The following is a 6,235-nucleotide window of genomic DNA, read 5'->3' on the forward strand; positions in this document are numbered from 1 at the left end:
TTAAGGTCGTTCAGGAAACTATTGCATTTCTTGGTGCTGGAGGCTTTGACTCTGCAGCCTTCCCTCTCAGCCTGCCAACCTCCCCACCTGTGACACAAGCCGTGTGTGATGAACTGGGACTGTTCCTACTGTGGTCTGTGAATGCTGACAGGGGAATGTGGCTAGGATAGTCTGCATTGGGGGATGGGAGTCTGCCCGATGGAGAATACCTGAGCATGTAACATGAGAACCTAGGAAGGGGTTAGAGGCCAGGTGACACCTCTGCCCGGGAAACTAAACAAAGGCTAGATGGAGAGTTTCAGAGCTGGCTGGTGATATGGCTGGGAGGCAGACAGGGCTCTGACCTCCCAAGGGGGCTGGGATGCCCGGGGACCCCAAGATGGACCTAACTGAGGGGGTCCTGTTGTCTGTGCCTGCAAGACCTGTCTTGGACTGTGTTCCTGTCGTCTAAATAAACCTTCTGCTTTACTGGCTGGCTGAGAGTCATGGTGAATCGCAGGAAGCCGGGGGTGCAGGGCCTTGTGGCCCCCCATTCTCCGTGGCACCGTGTGAGGAGCAGCGCGATGGGGGACCCCTGGGTTTGCTGCCCCTGGCACCATAGCTGAGCGGTGATGCTGGGTTTACACTGTAACGCCTGGTTCTAAGGGGCTTTTCTCAGCGTGTGAATTAAATCAACCCGGTTCAAAAGAAAATCAGAGGAAGAGAAATTCTGTCCCAGGGGTCTGGGAAGAACACGGGGGGCCAGCGGTAAGGTGGCTCACCAGCCTGCAGAGGGCGCTCCTGGGTCGATGAGCTAATTCCCAGAAGAGACCAGCAGGAGGTGCCGCAGGGATAGGCCCACACACACTTACAGGGAGGAACCGGTTCATTTCACTCTCCGGACGGGCAGGGCGGCCGCTGACCCTGCTCCTAGTGTAAGCAGGGGAATGGTCCTGCTATCGTGGGGAACTTTCCTGGCTTATACCCGCCCCGGTGGGATTGGCTAGCGAAAGGATCTGAGTCCTCGCTCCCACTCCCTTTACCCAGAGGCCTCCCTGCCCTTGAGGGCTCCCCTTCCTCCCTCCCTCCCGTGCGGCAGAGTCCTCATAACCCCAGCTAGCTTGGGCCCCAGATCCTTGGGGGCTCGACCCCCTGTCTTGTCGTGATCACTTAGGACAGGGGTGAGGTTGTCCCCACTCCAGGCACTCTCTTTGCACCGGATGCTTCCCTGATCCGCTGATCATTACATAGAGTTCAGAGCACGTACAATTTATTAAACAGCAACTCATAAAAAATAAGTAAAAATGGGGAAGGTTACAGGAAACAAGTCACCCCGCCCTGTGGGCACAGGGACACTGCAAACAGCCATCTCTGCAAGGGAAAGGAAGTTCACAGTCTGTTTCTTACATGTTCCACATCTCTTTCCCAGGCCCTGGTCACGCCAGGGTGATACCACAGTGTGACAATCTGTATCTCAAAATAGCACCCTGGATCCCCCGTATTCACCACTACGATAGAACTATGATCGGTTGGGTACAAAGTTGCCTTGTGAGGCATCATTTTAAAAGTCTTGATATCTTGAACATTCATGTCCTGTTGCATGGTATGTGTGATCCTTGTATGGGAAGTTCTGAAGCATTGCTGTGTGTGCTACTGAAATATTTTGTGAGGCTGGCAGATGCCCACAGCCAATCTTTCAACTGCAACAAAGGATCAGGCAGACAATGTTAATCGCTCATCAACACCCCTCAAGGAAAGAATCCATTATCTCTGAGACTGTGTACAATGGAGATTGCTGGACCAATGGGGACTGCCTGATCCCCGGGTCACAGCAAAGATCTTTCCAGCAAACTGACAGAAAATATAAAAGAGGGGAAGGGACATAATCCCTGGGCTTCTCTTCCCCACAACTCAACATCTGGAGGAACATCTGGAGGACAAAGACTTTGAACCGGGGAAGGCTGGTCCCAGGCTGGGATGGAGTCCAGTCTGTGTATTGAAGATCTTTAACCTGCTTGTAACATCGGGGGAGAAACTGTCTGATTCAAATCGTGTTTCGTTTGTAGAACTTAGACTGCAAATTTATTTTTATTTCTTAAGTAGCCAACTCTGATCTCTGCGCCTGCTCCTTCTAACCACTTCAAATCTCTCCTTCTGGAGTTAATAAATCTGTTTTATATTTGAGCTAAAACAGTGTGTTTTGGTTGAAGTGCTTAGGAAATCTCAGCTCAGTTTACAAAGGCTAGTGCATGTCCAGTCCACACTGAGGGAGGGGCAAACTTAATGAACTGGCTTCTGACCAGTGCAGGACAGTACCGGTGTGGGGTGCAAGGCTGGGAAGCTGGAGGGCATTGACTGGAGCCTCCCTATTGATGGTACCTGAGTGGCTGAGAGATTATTCTGTGATGTTGCACTTCATATGCTTATGAGTGTAATATAATGTAACTGGAATATGCTTTACGCTAAATACCCCTTGTTCTGTGTCATTAGAAAGTTTGTAATCTGTTAAGTGTGTTCATCTTATTTGTTTGCATGTATTATTTCTATATCTGGAGTTAGGAGAATAAGATATAAGCTTGTATCACTCCTGTAAACACATTAAGAGGAGCCAGGCTCGTCCCTCACCTGCTCCAATGATCTCGATGGGGTCGCTGGGATGCGATGTGCAATTCTGTTCTGTTTTGGAGTGATAGTCGCAGGTGTAGCTCCCTCCATCTTCCCGGCCGACACTGGGGATGGGAAATTCAGCCACTGACCCATCAGGCACCATCCGCACCTGCAGGTTCAGGTGTCCAGCTTTATGCAGAAAGAACTTCATGGATCGGTACCAACCCGCACAGTGGATGGTGACGCTTCCCCTGAGCGCCACCACCCTGCTGGGGCTCACCGAGATAGGGGGTGTGATGAAGTGGAGGGGTTTCCTTGGTTTTTCCTTGGTTTTTCCAATAGTTTGCATGCAGAGAGGGTGGGACTCAGTTTCCCTGGGTGTTGCTGGTTTAACGAGGTGATGGGAGAGGGAGTTTGTTGGTACAGAGGACCGGCGGGCGATGGAACTTGGGACCCCAGCCAATGGCCTGGAGAATGGATACCCCAGCGACCGGTGACCTGGTGACCTGGAAGCCCAGCTTAGCAGTCACAGTGGGTTCTGGCCAGTGGGAGGACAATGGGATGTAGAGAGAGGCCCCAGTGACCTGACCAGCTGGTTCCAGCCAGAGAGGGCCAGAGGACCCTGTTTACCTGAAGAGAAGACAATGGACAGAGGTGGGGCTTTGGGGCCGGTGATCTCAGATGCCCAGCTGGGAAGCAGCGGGGTCTTGGGACTGGAGAGGGGGAGCAGGCAGAGCCCACCTGGATGCAGGGGAGACTTGGATGTGCTGGGCTGAGGGAGGCCAGGCCTGAGGGCCCTGAGAGTTTCCTGTGCTGGGTTCAGATGCTCAATAAACCCTCCTGTTTTACACTGGCTGAGAGTCGCTCCGGGCTAGAGATCAGGACAGCATTATTTCCTCTGGGGGTAGAGGCCCAGGGGGCCCAGAGCGAGGGGACTCCCTGAGGGGGCCCACAGCGAGAGACAGACGTGCTAAGTCTCAGAGGTGCGGTTCCAGGAGGTGGAGGGGCTTAACCCCCAAGAGAAAGTGGACCCCCGAGAAGGGCTGTCTCACTGAAGGGGGTTCCCCTCAGGGACTGCACCAGCCAAAGTGGGCATAACCTGTGAGTCCGTGACAGGGGGTTTGGGGTATTCTCTCCTTGCTTTCAAAAAAAGACAGGGATTAAACAGGGGAGACACAGCCCCCTGCCTCCCCCCACCCCAATTAAGTCTATTCCTCTTTCAGCCTCTCTAGGAGTCTGTCCCCTGCCAGGGATTCACGCATATGTAGCTTAGGACCCGACTGCATGAGGGATCCCCTGGCCCTCCACAGACCCAGCTCAGACCAGACAGGGAGCCTGAGCTGTGGGCCCCCTGCAGCTCTGACCCCTCCCCCTGCCCAGGGTCAGAAATAGAGTCTGTGACTGGCGGGAGTCACGCGAGACCCACCTTTACCCAGGCCTTGGGAATGTGGGGGCTGTGAGTGCAGGGGAGGGGGCTGTTGGGGTGGATCTGGGGGGTTCTCCCCCATGGCTGCACTGACCGTGAACGTTTCGGTTCCCCGAGGGGATCTAGAGCCCACAGACAGGCCCTGTTAGCGTTTGCATGAGCTGAAATAAATCCACGTCCCGTGCCCGCCCCCCCCGCCCTGATTCTCAGACTGTTGGGGGCAGGACATTGAACCAGGGGATGGTTCCCGTCTGCTTCGCCGGACCCTGGGAGCCAGATTCAGCTCCTAGTTACTCCATGGCAGGGGGTGGGGGGCAGAGAAGAACGGGGCTGGGTCTGAGCTCACAGGGGGAGTTTGGGTTGAGTTTTGGGGAAGGTTCAGGGCTCAGTTCCTCTTTTCCCCACCCCATGCATCCCCTCCCCCATCCCTGATGTTACCATCCTCCCCACAGACTGATACTCACCTCCCCACACCCCGCTGTGCCCGGCCAGCCAGCAGCCTGGAGAGGAGACGGCTCGTTAGTGACCAGATCCCAAAGCAACTGGATCCTACACCCTGGTCTCAGATCCCACACCCAAGGGCACATGCCCTGGTCTCAGATCTCCCCCACTCCCCTTGGGCACATGCCCTGGTCTCAGATCTGCCCCCCATGGCCACACACCCTGGCTTTATCCGATACTCACCGAGGAAGAGGACAGTGAGAGCAGATGCCATGATGGGGGCAGCGAGGGGCCCCTCAGCGCTGCCACCAACACCCTGGAGTCCAACTCCGGGTCCCAAATGAGGAACTCAGCTGGTTGCTCCAACTACAGGAAGTCTATCATGTCTCGTGTCTTCCTGTGTCCATCACATGTTGTCTCTAATCTGCAGGCAAAATCTAGGGCAGCCAAAGCAAGCAGAGGTCCCTGCAAAACGAGGAAACCCTGGGCCCATCAACCTGGCCAAGCATCATGCAGATCCCAGCTTGTCTATGGGTATGTCTACACTACGGGATTAATCTGAATTTATATAATTCTAATTTGGGAAACAGATTGTATAAAGTCGAATGTATGCGGCCACACTAAGCACATTAATTCCGCGGTGTGCGTCCATGTTCCGGGGCTAGCGTTGATTTCTGGAGCGTTGCACTGTGGGTAGTTATCCCATAGCTATCCCATAGTTCCCGCAGTCTCTCCCGCCCATTGGAATTCTGGGTTGAGATCCCAGTGCTTGATGGGACAAAAAACATTGTCGTAGGTGGTTCTGGTTACAGCCTCACCCCTCCCTCCCTCCCTGCATGAAAGCAACAGACGGCAGACAACCATTTCACGCCTTTTTTCCTGGGTGAACACTGCAGACTCCATACCACGGCAAGCATGGAGCCCGCTCAGCTCAAGACAGCAGTCATGAACATTGTAAACACCTCGCGCGTTCTCGTGGAGTTTATGCTGAGCCAGGACCAGAAAAACGAGGCGAGGAGGCAGCGGCGGCGGCAGCGCAGCGACAAGCGTGATGAGGACATGGACATGGACACGGACACGGACACAGAATTCTGTCAAACCACAGGCCCCGGTGCTTTGGAGATCATGTTGTTAACGGGGCAGGTTCTATCCATGGAACGCCGATTCTGGGCAAGGGAAACAAGCACAGACTGGTGGGACCGCATAGTGTTGCAGGTCTGGGATGATTCCCAGTGGCTGTGGAACTTTCGCATGCGTAAGGGCACTTTCATGGAACTTTGTGACTTGCTGCTCCCTGCCCTGAAACGCCAGAATACCAAGATGAGAGCAGCCCTCACAGTTGAGAAGCGCGTGGCGATAGCCCTGTGGAAGCTTGCAACGCCAGACAGCTACCGGTCAGTCGGGAATCAATTTGGAGTGGGCAAATCTACTGTGGGGGCTGCTGTGATGCAAGTAGCCAAAGCAATCACTCAGGTGCTGCTACGAAAGGTAGTGACTCTGGGAAATGTGCAGGTCATAGTGGATGGCTTTGCTGCAATGGGATTCCCTAACTGTGGTGGGGCGATAGATGGAACCCATATCCCTATCTTGGCACCGGAGCACCAAGCCACCGAGTACATAAACCGCAAGGGGTACTTTTCAATGGTGCTGCAAGCACTTGTGGATCACAAGGGACGTTTCACCAACATCAACGCGGGCTGGGCGGGAAGGGTTCATGACGCTCGCGTCTTCAGGAACACTACTCTGTTTAAAGGGCTGCAGCAAGGGACTTACTTTCCGGAC

General features: G+C 54.2%; 1 long non-coding RNA gene across 2 annotated transcripts; it reads right to left on the minus strand.

Annotated features, from left to right (window-relative positions):
* Nucleotides 1–1,232: 1,232 nt before the first annotated feature.
* LOC122173398 (uncharacterized) lies at nucleotides 1,233–5,177 on the minus strand. Of its 2 annotated transcripts, none has more exons than XR_006173873.2 (3): nucleotides 4,697–5,177; nucleotides 4,477–4,512; nucleotides 1,233–2,755 (listed from the first exon to the last, which is right to left on the minus strand). It is a non-coding gene; the product is annotated as an uncharacterized LOC122173398 (long non-coding RNA). The 2 variants fall into 2 exon arrangements; XR_010593525.1 differs by having other exon boundaries at nucleotides 1,233–3,216.
* Between the last annotated feature and the right edge of the window lie 1,058 nt (nucleotides 5,178–6,235).

The sequence above is a fragment of the Chrysemys picta genome, chromosome 17, assembly GCF_011386835.1.
Source record: "Chrysemys picta bellii isolate R12L10 chromosome 17, ASM1138683v2, whole genome shotgun sequence".
Taxonomy (NCBI): Eukaryota; Metazoa; Chordata; order Testudines; family Emydidae; genus Chrysemys; species Chrysemys picta.